This window comes from Apodemus sylvaticus, chromosome 8, assembly GCF_947179515.1.
Source record: "Apodemus sylvaticus chromosome 8, mApoSyl1.1, whole genome shotgun sequence".
Taxonomy (NCBI): domain Eukaryota; kingdom Metazoa; phylum Chordata; class Mammalia; order Rodentia; family Muridae; genus Apodemus; species Apodemus sylvaticus.
This window is the reverse complement of record NC_067479.1, coordinates 11,113,063-11,130,055: the sequence shown is the minus strand read 5'-3', so window position 1 is coordinate 11,130,055 and position 16,993 is coordinate 11,113,063. Positions and strand designations below refer to the sequence as shown.

Genomic DNA, 16,993 nt, shown 5'->3' with positions numbered 1-16,993 from the left:
ATCTTCACCAACCCTACATCAGATAGAGGGCTAATATCCATTAGGGAAATGCACATCAAAACAACCCTGAGAGTTCACCTTACACCAGTCAGAATGGCTAAGATTAAAAATACAGGAAACAGCAGGTGTTGGCGAGGATGTGGAGGAAGAGGAACACTCCTCCACAGCTGGTGGGGTTGCAAATTGGTACAACCACTCTGAAAGACCTTGAACTTCTAATCCACCTACTTCAGCTTCACAAATGCTGAATTGATAGACATGCTCTACAATGACTGCACTGTTTGTGCATCTCCCTTCAATTTCTTCAATAAGCTTATTCTTATATATATATAATAAAAATTACAGAGATTATGGACATTTCACAGTGTCATTAGGCACCAATAAGTTGTACATATACTTAGATGGGTTTTCATTTATTGAAGCCAGGGTCATGAGAATGATGAGCTCTTTTTCCTGTCAGGAATAGCCCTACTATCTTTCTTTATATATTTCAAAATTACTCTTGCATTGTGATTGAAATATTTTTATCAACAATTTACAGATGTGTTCTTTGTTGTCCAAAAAATCAGTTTGTGTTTGATGTACCCAGCAATTTTCTGGCACACAATTGACTGATGAACGGGTGATTAGTTTCATGTGGAAAATGACTTATTTGTCAAGAATCACTGCCTTATTTAATCTCTTTGCAGATGTTCTGCTCTGCTGTTTCCTCCTCCTCCTCCTTCTGCTCTTCCTCCTCCTCCTTCTCCTCCTCCTCCTTCTTCTTCACCTCCTCCTCCCTCTTTTTCTTCATCACATTTTCTTTCACCTTCTTTTAAAACTTTCCAGAACATAAATTACTTTTGAATACCGACATTTACACTACACCGTTCCATTTTGGCATGCCTAGAAGGATTATGTTTATCCCTGTAACTAATATAATCAAGGTACTGTGACTTAAAGGATTCCTTGACTAGTAAGGCATGCTAAAGCATTTGGCACCCCTGACTTAGCTCACTGATACGAACTAATGAATTTAATAGCTCTGTCAGACTGCCTACCTGCTTCTCTGAGAGATGGGACAGGGAGCTTCGCACATCACTGACTATAGATATAATTTGCTTTTGTTTCTATCCTGTTTTGAAGGATGACAGCTCTTTAGGGACTCCTATCAGTTCTCCATTCAATGGTTATTTCCAATATGAGTGGGAAACATCAAAAGAGCATCTTTGGGTATCACCGAACTCCAGTTAGCTGCATATCAATTCACTTGCACTTTTTGGCAGCTTCCTGCAGCATAGCGATGTTGCTCCCTGCCATTAACAGATGGAGTCTCAACGTGAGAACTGCTACTGTAAAACCTACAATATGTTAGGTTAAAGATTAAGTGAAATCAATGTTGAGGGTGCTGGCTGGCACATCATATATTGCAATTGTATGTATTCGGCCAATTATAGGCTTCATGAATTTACTTATTAGCGATGAAGATTTATGTTAAAAACTTCAATATCACAAAGGTGTTGGATGGCAGCAAGCTTATGTCCCCAAGGTGAGTGGCAGATGCCATGGAAACTGCACAGCAGCTTGCATCCCTGCTTCCCAAATTGCAGATGTACAAAACAAGAACATTTTTATGGGAGGTTGTTAAGATCGATGAAGCAGAGAGTTGACAGCTTTTAAAATATTTTAACTGTGTATAATGGCATAAATCACTGCTTCAGCATCAGTGATTTTTCTGATCTCTTTCCTGATAAATGGCTTAATTTCGAACTGTATTGTTTTGAAATTCATAGTTTATTGAGCAAATTGCTTAAAATCACGAGATAGTCACTTTATAATTGTGCTTAAACTCCAATTAGTCCTTTAAAAATCAAATGATCGGATTATTAAATTAGACTCATCTTAGATAATTTTCCAGTTATTAGTCTGTCATAATAGTTTTTATCACTTCAGTCAGTAAAGAGTGATGCAGAGACATTGAGAGAGGTCTGAGGAATTCCTTACTTTGGATAACAGATATGTGATCTTTGGCTCAAAAAAAAAAAAAAACCCACAGGTTTTTTAACTAGTGAACATAGTTTATTTCACATACCAGGAAGAATGTAGTCTATAAAAGATCTCTGCTTAGTAACTGAACCTTTCTAGCTTATTTGATAGTCCATTGTCTTAAGGTTTCCAATGCTGTGAACAGACACTATGACCAAGGCAACTTTTATATAGGACAACATTTAATTGGAGCTGGCTTACAGAGTGGAGGTTCAGTTCATTATCATCAAAGGAGGATCATAACAGTGTCCAGGCAGGCATGATGCTGTGCTGGAGGAGCAGGGACTTTTACATTTTGATCTGAAGGCCACTGAGGAAAAAATTGACTCTCTCAGGCAGTTAGGAGGAAGGTCAGAAAGCACACCCTCACAGAGATACCCCAACAAGGCTACATCTACTTCACCAAGGCCACTCCTACTAACAATGCCACTTCCTAGGCCAAGCATATTCAAGCCACCACACCATTCATACTTTCAGAGTTCATTTTACAAAAGCAACCCTGAGCTAAGCATATCATGCACAAAGGGATTCATAATACAACTTCCTTATCAGAAAATACTTTTGCTTATTCCTAGGAGATTGACTATTAGATATTGTATAAAGAAATTAGGTGATTACATTGGTCTTCATGCCTTCCAGGTACACTCTATATTAAAAAACTTAATAGTAGTCATATTTACCACCATTTTCTCCTCAAGATAAAAGAAGGATAGTAATAAATACTTAAGAAATTGTATTGTGGAAAGAGTAATGTTTCTTTCTTTGACATTTGAAGGAATTGTATATATTCAGTTAAGGAAAAATTAACCATAATTATATTAAATCATATTTAATATCCATTTACTTAAATTTAAAGAGAATAAAGTAGAAATACATTTAGCACATATAAAATGTAAAAAACACTATGTACAGTAAATTTACATTTTATAAATTATTCATAATGTTAAGACAATAAGTGACAGTTGATCTAGTGATTCTGTATTTGAGTCATATTGATGAGATTATTTCTTCTATTTTATTATACAATAAAAAATATAAAATTTCAGAAGTAGCCGACGTGTACTTTACTTGTAGAAGCAGAATTTATCAGCGATCCCTCTCTCATCATATGCGATGGATGTTGAAATGTGTTTTGTATTTTTGTTTTTAAGTATAATCTATTAAATGTTTAAAAATTGCATACAATGTATATTGATCTTATTCACTGCCTACCTGCTTCTTTGACTAAATCCTATCAGATTATATTCATACTTTGTTATTCATTCTCCCCCCCCCATCTTCCCTCCATCTCTCCCTTCCTCTTTTTTTTCCTAGATAATCTAGGAATTCAACCTGTGCTTGTCATATACCCCCTAGTGGTGAAGCCATCATATTTCAAGACAACAAAGTGATTTCAAGAGACTGTTGGTAATCTGAAGATTATGGTGTCACCAATAGAAATTCAAGGACTAGAAGAAACTAGGATCATGCAAGAGTCAAAACATTTTCAGTCTAGGCTTTTAATAAGCCAAATGCTCAGTGATGGATAGGAGATCCTTGAGGTGATGTTCAGAATATGTGAGGGACCACTGTTAGTGAGAAGCTTCTGGGGACCCTAAATGCCTTTGACACATTTGGCCATTTGCTTTGGCTAATCTTGTTTGTCAATTTGACTGCATCAGACATCAAGTAATAGTACTGAAGCCATTAGGTAATCTTCTAATAGATGTTATTTGAACTGGGAAGACACAGTAAGTGAAGGTTGTATCTGTAGAAGATTGGATTTTGCTTGCTTGCATACTTTAGCTGACAAATTCATCTACCTCAGTGCAATGGGCAGTGGTAAATGGAGAACACAGCTTTTTCAGGCTTTCAATAAGGAATGAAGACCAATGACCCTCCAACAGTATTCTAGGCTCTCAGTGTTGAAACACACATTTTCATGACTGGAACTTTTCAGTATTTGGCCTCTCTAGAGCAAAACAGTGATTTGTGGCCTAGCCTGGTCATACTCTCTAAACTATACTAATAAATTCTTCCTTTAGTAATAATAATCATGATAGTGCGATGAATATATATATATATATATAGTCATCTCACTATCTATATCTATATCTATATATCTATATTCACCTTATCAGTTACATTCCTTTAAAGAACAATGACTAATAGAGCTCTAAAGAATCTAATAAATAGAGAGTTCTATCAAATCAAGAATGTTGCCGAGTTCTGGGATAAGACAAATCTCTCTGGATCATGTGTATCCTCAGTGAGTGTCTTAGTGAGGGTGTCCATAGCTATGAAGAGACAGAATGTCCAGGCAACATTTAATTGGGCCAATTTCTCTGCTATAAGGCCTTCTTAAATAAGTTCCTGTACTAACCCAGTATGAGTCAAGTAATTATGTGTGGTTTTATACTGACTGTAGGGTGGTTACCATTTAACAATGTCTCCTCTATCCCTTTCTTTTATTTCCTGTGACTGTCAACTTATCTGTAGCTAATAATTATTATTTCTATTATTAATTCTGATGTGGCCAATTATACAAACATTAATATAAAACATACAGCATCAACAATACTTTTCTCATTTCTATGATACAATGCCTGATAAAAGTGTATTTTAAAATAGATTGTTTAGACTTTAGTTTGGGTGGTCAAAGTCCATAGAGGGAAAAACCTGGCATTTCAGTAATGTGACTTCAGAAATGTCCAAGTGGAACTCTCATCATGGGGGACCAGCAAGCAGGAGCAGAGGGAAAGTAGGACTCAGTGGTAAAATCTTACTCAGTCCCAGTAACTGTTTCACGTTAGAAGGGTGCTGCTACCTTCTAAATGCCCAGCCCAAAAGTAGATCCTAAAGCTGACGACAGGTATTCTAGCTCCTGAAACTAGGAAAACAGTTCACTTTCAAAACATGGCATCATGTAATCCATTTACAATCATTGTCTATATTGAGATCCAAGATATATGTCTATAGTTTTTCTGTCTTCCTAACTAGTTTAACATTTCTTCTGAGACACACACACTCAGGATGGATTGCTTCAGTCTTTAGTTTGTAGTGGCTATCAATTTGAAAATTTAGAGGATTATTTGGTTGGATATGGAATTATAGATTGGTGTTTTATAAATGTGCTTGTTTGTCTTCAATAATTCTTTACATGCTTGACTTCCCTCTTACTTCTCTCTTGGTTCATGACAAAACTCTGCTTGGACTTTCAGTTGTATTTCCATGGAATGGCAATTCTTTACAAACAACCACAGATAATTTTAGCATCTCTCTGTCTCTGGTCTTCTGAAACTTGACTAGGACCGTGGGTTCCTTTTATGTTCACCAAGTATGTTGTTCTATGAACTTCATAGACCTCTGATTTGATGTTTATCATTAATTTTGAAAACTTCTCATTCATTATTACTTCAAATATATTTTAAGTTGGCTCTCTGTTCTTTTTCTCATATTCCAATTTATGTATCATTCTTTTGATACATGTACACATACCTCTTTGACATTCTGTTTGTTATTATAATTATTTTTTCTTTGCTTCTCAGCTTGAGATGTTTCTATTGAAGTATTTACCAAACTATTGATGTTTTCTTTAGCCATGCTGTGTTTACTGATAAGCTCATTAACAGTAGCTGTAATTCAGTTACTGTACCTTTTGTTTCTTCAAGGGCTTCATTTGTTTGTTTGTTAATTTGCTTAAAATTTCTCTTTCCAGACCTGAATTGTATCTCAGTAATTGAGTGCTTGCCTAGCGTGTTCAGTGTCTTGAGTTTGATGTCTAGAATCTTAAGACGATTCCAGCATTCTATCCATGTCACTCATTTTCTTTTATTATCAATTTATTTATATCCTTTTAGCCTAAAAGTTACAGTTAGTTTAAATATTTTCTGTAATTTCAAATCTTTGTCAGACTGTACTTGATTTTTCACAGTATACTTCAATTTGTCTTCTAACATACCTTGAATTTCTGCTATTGCTTCTAAAAACTGACATGTATTATGTAATAAGAATTGTAATAAATAGATATTTTCTAAATGTCTGTTACTTCTGTTAGGATCTTCATTGTTTTTAAAGTCTTAGGATTGATTGTTGGTTTTGTTTTGTTTTTATTCTTTTTGGTTCTTTTGTTGTCCTTCCCCTTTTCTTCCTGTTGACTTTGGCTTTGCTATCAGTCCCTTCTGAAGGAATATGTTCCCTGCAGTTCTCTCAGCTGCAGTCCATAGTTATTGCTCTGCCATCCTCTCACCTTGCTCATATCCTATGTGGAACGTGGAATTGTGAGTGATATGCTGAATGACCCTAAGTCATAATGAATGCATGTAGTCTCCTTTCTAATTCTACAGCAGCAACGGTCCCTCCTCCACCACAGAGCCCTGCTTCTGTACTCCATTGCTGGAGCCACTTGTTAACAGTATGTCACCTGTTAATTATGCCCTGGTAGACACCATCTAGTCACAAAAACATTGACAAACTATGAATTATTTAACAGAAAGCCATTAAACATAACAACTAGTTTCAGGAACAGAGCATTAACACTGATGCCTAGTAAGGAACAGCCTTCAATTTTGTATCACCAAATGAATTCTACTGTCTATAAAAACTTCAAGTTGTCATAATACAAATGAAATAACATCACTCAAAGTCCTAGCTCTGTTTAACCAATCATCTTATATGTACTAACTGTGATACATTCTATCAGATTATTGTGAATGCCCTTCTAAAAATAGCTTATATTTTATCAAGTACATCACATAATTTAATTATTTTTCTTATGAGTATGTATATATGAACCTCCAGTCTGGCAGAACTTTTTATGTGAACTATCAGAATAAATGCAATGGCCATTATTTCTTTTGAAGTACGTGCTTTAAAAATAATTATATGACTATTCAAATGAAATAAATATCAAATAAAATTCTAACTTGATGTTAAATAATAAATAACCAATTAAATTACCTTTAACATCACTCAAATATAGACTCAACAGCTATGTAGCCAAATAAACTTAACATTGGATACACTTTAAATCACATTAGCCAAAACATAATACATACATAAATTGGATAGGGAGACCAGAGGTAATTGAACCCATAAGTTCTACATGAGAATAGTATTCAGATTTATCATTTCCCCTTTGTATCTAGGGAGATGTGGTGAAAAGAGTCAGTCAGTTAGAGCTCAACAGTCAAGCTAGCCAGATGGCATCATACACTATTAGTATCTGTTTCTATTTGAAATAGCACCTGATTGCACAAAAGAAGATACTACATTCTAATCATAGAACTTAGAAAGCTTTTTTTGGATAAACATTATTAAACTATTTAGATCTTTACAAAATCAGCTAAGTTTTGCCATAACCTATTCTCAGAAGAACAAGGCCTTATTTCAGTAAAGTTTTAAGCTATGAAGTCTTTCTTCCTTTCAGACTTTCAAATAGCCTGTCTTTAATTGCCACGTCTATATTTATTTCTTACGCCCATGTTATAAGTTGTCATTAACATGGATGAAGAAATGGATCAAATTTGGACGTAGAATTCAGTCAATGTGCTGGGCAGTGGTGGCGCATGCCTGTAATCCCAGCACTCTGGCAGGCAGAGGCAGGCGGATTTCTGAGTTCGAGGCCAGCCTGGTCTATAGAGTGAGTTCCAAGACTGCCAGGGCTATACAGAGAAACCCTGTCTCAAAAAAGCCAAATCAAAAAAAAAAAAAAAAAAGAATTCAGTCAATGTGGAGACTCAGCCAACTTTTTGATTGAGGCTAAATTAGCCTTCATTCATGGTCTGTAATCTTGTGCCAACGTATGAGCTGATAGGTTTGGGATGATGCCTGGTAACTACCATGCAGACAAGAGTCAACAGCTTTATTGACCTCCCTAGCAACCAATCTCATTTCTCTGAAAGATAAGAAAATAACTGAAAGATAAACCAGCATCTCCATTCTCTGTTGCTCCATCCTAAACACAGTGTGCTTGGAAAGTATTGGAAAACAGGTGAATCACACTGAGATGATGTAATTGGGGCCAATGCAAACACAGAAGTGTTTCCAGTGAAAACAAGGACAACGAGGACACATGGACTCTTCTATTGTCAGGACGCTATAAGACTCTACCTTTAATTTAATCCAATAAGCAAGAAGATATTTATCTCATAATTTATGTCACAGTGTTTTGCCAAGAGAATGACATCTGCAAGCCCTTCCCTTGGACATCAATATATCTTTGCTTTCTAATTTAGTTAAAAATTTATAAATCAATGGCCAACATGTAATGTAATGGCAAATTTGTCCTCACTGAAAGGAAAAGGTGTTACTGTGTGTTATGTTTATAATACTGTTAGGACGATTTGAATGAAAATGGCTCCCACAGGCTCATAGGAAGTGGTTCTACAGCAGGTGCTGCCTTGTTGGAGTAGGTTTGGCCTTGTTGGAGGAAGCGTATGTACCACTGTATATCACGATTCAGAAGCTCAAACCACTGTTACTCTCTCTTCCTGTTACCTGAGGATCTATATGTAGCACTCTAACTGACTTCCCTTACATCATGTCTGCCAGGGTGCCATGCATACCTTCTGTCATGATGATGATGGACTGAACCTTAGAACTGTAAGCCAGCCCCTATTAAATCTTTCCCTTTCTAAGAATTGCCATGGTTATGGTGTTGCTACACAGAAATATAAACCCTAACTAAGACAAAAGTTCTTTAAACCTTCATTGATTCACTTAGCATAAAGGACAAACATATATTTGTGACCCATACTTGAATTACCTAGTTAGTATCAGCGCTGTTTCAATTCTCTAAACAATTTCATTGGCCTTGGGCTAACTAATTTTTATTGGATTTTAGTGGAGTTAGTTATGATGCAAAGTGAAACCGAAGTGTATTGACTTCAACTCAGGCCAGTCCCTGAACACGAAATGTCAGTAAGATACACAGACGAAGGTCATACGTAGTATGCCTGGGGTTCTTCTGAAAGGTGTGTTCACCTGTCACTTTGATACAAATGGAATGGCATGGTCACTTTATGGGGCACAGTAGGATCCAACTTTTTATAGAACTTTCATTTCTCGCAACCCCTAATTCTAAAGAGATTACAAACAGGATTCCAGAGAAGGCAGTATGTATGCATAATTTATAAAATTCTGTCACTCTGCTTGTAAATTCAAGTTGTGCTGTTATTGACACCTTAAATAACAGAATATATGTTTTCTGGCAGATATTTAAATAACTTTCAAACAAGTTAAGAAGCTACCATAATTCCTATAGCTGCACTTATTTAATATATGTGCAATATATTTAAATATAAACAATATATATCAGGTCCTGCTCCATATTCTCTGTATATTTAGCTACCATCAGGAAGAAGAACAGACATTCATTTCTGGTTCACCGGCAGGAAGTCCTTCCCTGCACTGTGTTATAAGCAAGTATATTTATTTACTTACATATGTGAGATAGTTTTATTAGGTGTACATTTCTGAATTTGTTGTTTTATTGTCAGCCCTTTCAAAATGTTTTCTTGTCAATCTTGATCCTGATAGTTATTAATGAGAAGTCCACTCTGATTCATTCCATGGTAGTCCTATGTAGCACATGTTATTTTCTCTCTCTTTAGGGATTTCAAGATTTAATTTTTGTAATTTGTGTTATCTTTGACTGAGATCTGAATAGGAATTGACTTCTTTGCATTGTAAGTTATCAGACTTCTTGAACAGATGCCATGGTACTTTAATTTTGAATTGTTTGGTCTTTGTCTCTTTACGTATTACCTGCTTCTTATCTCTTTACATATATTTCTCTTTCCTTTTAGAGGGACATTGCCCCTGCTTCCTTTGTTTTGTACTTTCCTTCTTTTTAATTGGAGAATGACCATGAATCTCTTGAAATTTGTTTACTGTGATTTTTGTCACCTCTAGTCTTCTAAGAGTATGTTGAATTTGTACATACATGCATGCATATCTACATGTGGCAATCCATCAGTGTTCTTCCATGTGTAAGTTCATGTGTGTATGTGTGTATATATGTAAATGGGTTTTGATCTTCAAGAAACATAGGTCTCAATGTTCATATGATTCCATGGGGTAAAATAGCTAAAAATATTTTTGTGGTATTTTTTTATCCAGATTTAAAGTTGTTCTAATGAGAAGGAAAGTTTTGATAAATTATAGCAACAATATTCTCTGTTTATATACCTCGATTTTATTTTTGGTTTTCCTAAATATGTACTATAATTTTAACAAAATCTTTTTATTCTGGAAATTCATTAGTATATTATCTACATACTATTTAAGTTCCAGTTTTTCTCTACTTTCTATAAAATGCTACATTACATTTTATAATTTCCCACTCTGTGTTCCTTAACTTTTCAATATTTCACTGGTTTGACTTTGTAGGCTACACTGTTTACACTGAATTAAGTCCATATGCTCAAATTTTAAAGATACTACTTTTTCATGAATTTATTTTTCTATTTTTAATATTTTACATATTTTGTCAACTGCCAGTTTGAGATGTGTTTCATTTTCTGGAATTTAAACCTATTCTTCCATTCCTGTTGAAGTTTTCTCTTAGTATTTTTGTTTCAGAGATCACGATGTGAACCTGATGGCACTGGGTTGACACAGAACTTCACATTGAATTCTCCTTCACCCAGACCATGGTGGTGCACTCATCTGTTTTCCTCTAAAAGTTGTGTAGTTCAAGTCTTACAGTGACATTTTAAAAACATTTTAAATCAATATTGAGTTTATGTTTGTATATGATATAAGGTTAATATGCATGGAATATCTATATCTATCTATATCTATATCTATATCTATATCTCTATCTCTATCTCTATCTCTATCTCTATCTCTATCTCTATCTCTATATCTATATCTATATCTATATCTATATCTATATCTATATCTATATATCTATATCTATATCTATATCTATATCTATATCTATATCTATATCTATATCTATCTATCTATCTATATATATAATATATATATATATATATATATATATATATATATATATACATCTTGCCCTCTCCTTTTCTGGCTGAAACCGGGAAGGCTGTTCCAGAGAAGAAAAAGAATGTTGCCCGTTGTGTCAGAAACCCTCAAGAAAAAGGTTCCTGCTGTGCCCAAAAACTATTTTTGTTTTTTCAATTTTTAGTGCCTCTTTTTTTATTGGATATTTTCTTTATTTACATTTCAAATGTTATCCCCTTTCCAGGTTTCTCTGCCCCCCAAACTCCTATCCCATCCCCATCAGCCCTGCTTCTATGAGAGTGCTTCCCCCCACCCCCACCCACTCAGTCCTGCCTCCCTGCCCTGGCATACCCATATACTAGAGCATTGAGCCTTCATAGGACCAAGGACCTCTCCTCCCACTGACGCCCAACAAGACCATCCTCTGCTACATATGCGGCTGGAACCATGGGTCCCTCCATGTGTAGTCTTCGGTTAGTGGTTTAGTCCCTGGGCGCTCTGGGGTGGTCTGGTTGGTCGATATTGTTGTTCTTTCTATGGGGTCGCATACCCCTCAAGCTCCTTTCAGTTCTTTATCTAACTCCTTCATTGGGGACCCCATGAAGAACTCAATGATTGGCTGCAAGCATTCACCTCTGTATTTGTCGGGCTCTGGACAAGCCTGTCAGGAGACAGCTATATCAGTTTCCTGTCAGCAATCACTTCTTGGCATCCACAATAGTGTTTGTATATGCGATGGATCCCCAGGTGGGACAGTCTCTGCGTGGCCTTTCCTTCAGTATTTACTCCATAATTGGTCTTTATATTTCTCCTCTTGTGAGTATTTTGTTCCTCTCTTCTAAGCAGGACCAAAGTATACATACTTTGAGCTTCATGTGGTCTGTGAATTGTATTCTGAGCTTTGGGCTAATATCCACTTATCAGTGAGTGCATACCACATATGTTCTTTTGTGATTGGCTTACCTCACTGAGGATGAAATTTTCTAGTTTCATCCATTAGCCTAAGAAAAATGATCCTGCTGTGCCAAAAACGCTTTAGAAGAAGCTAAGCAATTTACAGGTGATGCAACTGAGGAAGAAGTTTGAACTGAAGACACTTTGAAAGGCAAGGAAGAAGTTCATCTATGGGAAGGCAAAGCACCATCACGAGGAGTACAGGTAAATGTACAAGATAGAAATTCAGATGGCCAGGATGGCAAGAACTTCTATGTGCCTACCAAACCAAAATTGGCATTTGTCATCAGAATCCGAGTTATCAATGGAGTTACCCCGATGGTCCACAAGGTATTGCAGCTTCTTAGTTTTCGACAGATCTTCAATGGCAACTTTAAGTTCAACAAGGCTTCATTTAGCACACTGAGGATTGTGGAACTTTACATACATTGCACACGGTACCCCAACCTGAAGTCAGTAAATCATCTCATCTACAAGTGAGGCTTTGGCAAAATCAATAAAAAGAAGATTACCTTGACAGATAATTCCTGGATTGCTCCATCTCTTGGTAAATTTGGTATCATCTGCATGAAGGATCTAATTCATAAGAACTATACAGTTGGGAAATACTTCAAGGAAGCAAATAACTTCCTATGGCCCTTTAAATGATCTTCCCCATGAGGTGGAGTGAAGAAAAAGGCAACTCACATTGTAGAAGGTAGATATGCTGGCAACAGGGAAGACCAGATGTATGACTCTGTTCTCTAGAGTCACAGAATTTATTGGTAGCCTCTATATAGTAAGGGAATTTGTTGATGACTTAAATTTTCTAGTCCAACTCCCCAACAATGGTCAGCAGCAGCTGTGAATGGAAGTCCAAGGATCTAGCAGTTGCTCAGATTCACAAAGCAAGCTAGAGAGAGAGAGAGAGAGAGAGAGAGAGAGAGAGAGAGTCTTCCTTTTTCCAGTGTCCTTATGTAGGTCTCCAGCAGAAGGTCTGGCCCAGATTAAAGGTGTGTGCCACCATGCCTGGATCTGGGACTTGCTTTGTCCCAGATGACCTTGAACTCAGAGAACTCCCTGTCTTAATCTTCTTGGATTCATATCCACTATGTCTCAAGATCTCCATGCCAAGGTCCAGGTCAGAAACTTTTATCGCCTGGCCTCCAGATTAGGGTCAAAGGTGAGCCTTTCATTCCTGGATGATAGTTTATTCAGATATAGTCAAGTTGACAACGAGGAATAGCCACTAAGCTAGATATACAGGCTTATTATATGGATGAACTAAGGTGTTGCTCATAGTATTTTTGTAACCTGATCAGTTAATAAACAGTTACAGCTTGGCAAATTGAAATATGTTGGAGTCTTTATTGGCTTGCCTCTGACCTGCTTACCACTGTAGTGGCTAATCCTGGAGTGTTCAGTCAGATCAACAGCCTATGATGTACTAAGTTCCCATTTATAGTTTGAGAATAATGATTTGTTAAAGGCTTTTCCCTGAAAAAAATAAAGTATACATATCCATTGTATATTGTTGATGTCTTGATTGTAGGTCAATTTAGTCATAGGACTTGCACATATTTAATCATGATCCCAGACATAAAATTAATTTTGTTCTTTCTGACATCTATCTTCTATTTTATCTTTTATGTTGTAAGTAAACAGAATAAAGTAAAATGAAACTGTAAGCAAATAGCAAATTGGCTTTGTATTCAAATTTTCTAAGAATTAAATGAAAACTTATTAGCAACCACTGAAGCTTTTCATACCCATTTGTCTCTACATATTCAGATGAAGCATTTGAATCTAACACATTATTTAAAATTTATTGGTGCATTTGATATTACATTAAAATAACATTAATATATTTGTATATTTTACATTAATACATGATAATTGAATAAATGATTCTGATTGAATTTACATTGTTTAAAATAGCATTTCATTAGTATAATAATCTTCAGTGACCACCATGTATTACTTTTTTACTTGTTCTTTAATATATGTGCTACATCTTATTCTTAAATTGCTCATATGTATGTAAATGAAAACTACTGATTTTCAATGTGCCCGTACCCATTTACTATCTTATTTCCAACCTAGCTTCAATGTAGATCTACCAATACCATTGGTATAAGAATCCATTAGTGAAGATACACAATTACCATTGCATGGTGATTTTTTATTTTACTTTATTAGATATTAGCTTTATTTACATTTCAAATGTTATCCCTTTTCGTGGTTTCCCATCCCAAAACCCCTTATCCCATTTCCCCTCCCCCTGCTTACCAACTCCCTCTCCCACTTTCCTGACATGACATTCCCCTACACTGGGGCATTGAGCCTTCACAGGACCAATAACCCATTCTCTCATTGATGTCTGAAAAGGCCATCCTCTGCTACATATGAAGCTGGAGCCGTGGGTCCCTGCATGTGTACTCTTTGGTTGTTGGTTTAATTCCTTGGTGCTCTGGGGATTCTGGTTGATACATATTATTGTTCCTCCTATAGGGCTGTATACCTCTTCAACTCCTTGGGTCCTTTCTCTAGCTCCACCATTGTGAACCTTAGGCTCAGTTTATTGGTTGGCTGTGAACCCTGGGTATTTTGATCCACCTTCTAAGAAGGATCAAAGTATCTACACTTTGTTCTAGTGATTTTTGTATGAAGTCTGTATCTTACCTCTGTAAGTAGAAGTTATAAATAGGTATCATTTCAAGAGACAGATGCTCTGAAACCTGGATCATGTGTTTATATAATAATTTTCTTTTTTTGTATTTTTATTTTCTATATTCTTTGTTTACATTCCAAATGATTTCCCCTTTCCCGGATCGCCCCCTCCCCATATGTCCCATAACCCTTCTTCTCTCCATCCATTCTCCAATCACCTCCCTCCTTTTTTTCTCTGTCCTTATATTCCCCTCCAATGCTAGATCAATCCTTTCCAGGATCAGGACCTTCTCCATAATTCTTCATGGGAGTCATTTGTTATGCGATTTGTGCCTTGGGTATTCAGGACTTCTGGGCTAATTAATATCCACTTATCAGAGATTGCATTCCATGTGTATTCTTTTGTTACTGGGTTACCTCACTTAGGATGATATTTTCCAGATCAAACCATTTGCCTAAAAATTTTGTGAATTCATTGTTTCTAATTGCTGAGTAGTATTCCATTGTGTAAATATACCACATTTTCTGTATCCATTCCTCCTTTGAGGGGCATCTGGGTTCTTTCCAGCTTCTGGCTATTATAAATAAGGCTGCTATGAATATAATGGAGCATGTGTCTTTATTGCATGCCAGGGAATCCTTTGGGTATATGCCCAGGAGAAGTATAGCAGGGTCCTCCGGAAGTGTCATGTCCAGTTTTCTGAGGAACCGCCAGACTGATTTCCAAAGTATTTGTACCATCTTACATCCCCACCAGCAGTGGAGGAGTGTTCCTCTTTCTCCACATCCTCGCCAACACCTACTGTCTCCTGAGTTTTTGACCTTAGCCATTCTGACTGGTGTAAGGTGAAATCTCAGGGTTGTTTTGATTTGCATTTCCCTAATGGCTAATGATGTTGAGCACTTCTTAAGGTGCCTCTCGGCCATCTGAATTTCTTCAGGTGAAAATTCTTTGTTTAGATCTGTGCCCCAATTTTAATAGGGTTATTTGGTTCCCTGGGGTCTAATTTCTTGAGTGTTTGTATATATTGGATATTAGCCCTCTATCAGATGTAGGGTTGGTGAATATCCTTTCCCAATTTGATGGTTGTCGTTTTGTCCTTATAACAGTGTCCTTTGCCTTACAGAAACTTTGTAATTTTATGACGTCCCATTTGTCAATTTTTGATCTTAGAGCATAAGCTATTGGTGATCTGTTCAGGAAATTTTCCCCCGTGCCCATGTCCTCTAGGGTCTTCCCCAGTTTCTTTTCTATTAGTTTCGGTGTGTCTGGTTTTACATGGAGGTCCTTGATCCACTTGGAGTGAAGTTTAGTACATGGAGATAAGAATGGATCAATTCGCATTCTTCTGCATGCTGACCTCCAATTGAACCAGCACCATTTGTTGAAAAGGGTACCTTTTTTCCACTGGATGTTTTTGGCTCCTTTGTCGAAGATTAAGTGACCATAGGTGTGTGGTTCATTTCTGGATTTTCAGTTCTATTCCATTGGTCCACTTGTCTGTCACTGTGGAAATACCATGCAGTTTTTAATACTATTGTTCTGTAGTATTGCTTGAAATAAGGGATACTGATTCCCCCAGAATTTCTTTTGTTGTTGAGAATAGTTTTAGCTATGCTGGGTATTTTGTTATTCCAGATGAATTTGAGAGTTGCTTTTTCTAACTCTGTGAAGAACTGAGTTGGGATTTTGATGGGGATTGTATTGAATCTGTAGATTGCTTTAAGCAAGATGGCCATTTTAACTATATTAATCCTGCCAATCCATGAGCATGGAAAATTTTTCCATTTTCTGAAGTCTTCTTCGATTTCCTTCTTCAGAGACCTGAAGTTCTTGTCATATAGATCTTTCACTTCTTTGGTTAGAGTCACACCAAGATACTTTATGTTGTTTGTGGCTATTTTGAAGGGTGTCATTTCCATAACTTCTTTCTCAGCCTGCTTATCCTTTGAGTATAGGAAGGCAACTGATTTGCTTGAGTTGATTTTATAACCAGCCACTTTGCTGAAGTTGTTTTTCAGCTGTAGGAGTTCTCTGGTGGAGGTTTTCGGGTCACATAAGTAGACTATCATGTCGTCTGCAAATAGTGATAAATTGACTTCTTCCTTTCCAACTTGTATCCCCTTGACCTCCTTATGTTGTCTAATCACTCTAGCTAGGACTTCAAGTACTATATTGAAAAGATATGGAGAGAGAGGACAGCCTTGTCTGGTCCCTGATTTTAGTGGGATTGCTTCAAGTTTCTCTCTGTTTAGTTTGATGTTGGCTACCGGTTTCCTGTATATTGCTTTAACCATGTTTAGGTATGGGCCTTGAATTCCTGTTCTTTCCAAGACTTTAGCATGAAAGGATGCTGAATTTTGTCAAATGCTTTTTCTGCATCTAATGAGATAATCATATGTTTTT

General features: G+C 36.4%; 1 pseudogene; it reads left to right on the top strand.

Annotated features, from left to right (window-relative positions):
* Positions 1 to 1,460: 1,460 nt before the first annotated feature.
* LOC127691140 (60S ribosomal protein L7-like) lies at positions 1,461 to 12,684 on the top strand (annotated as a pseudogene).
* Positions 12,685 to 16,993: the final 4,309 nt, after the last annotated feature.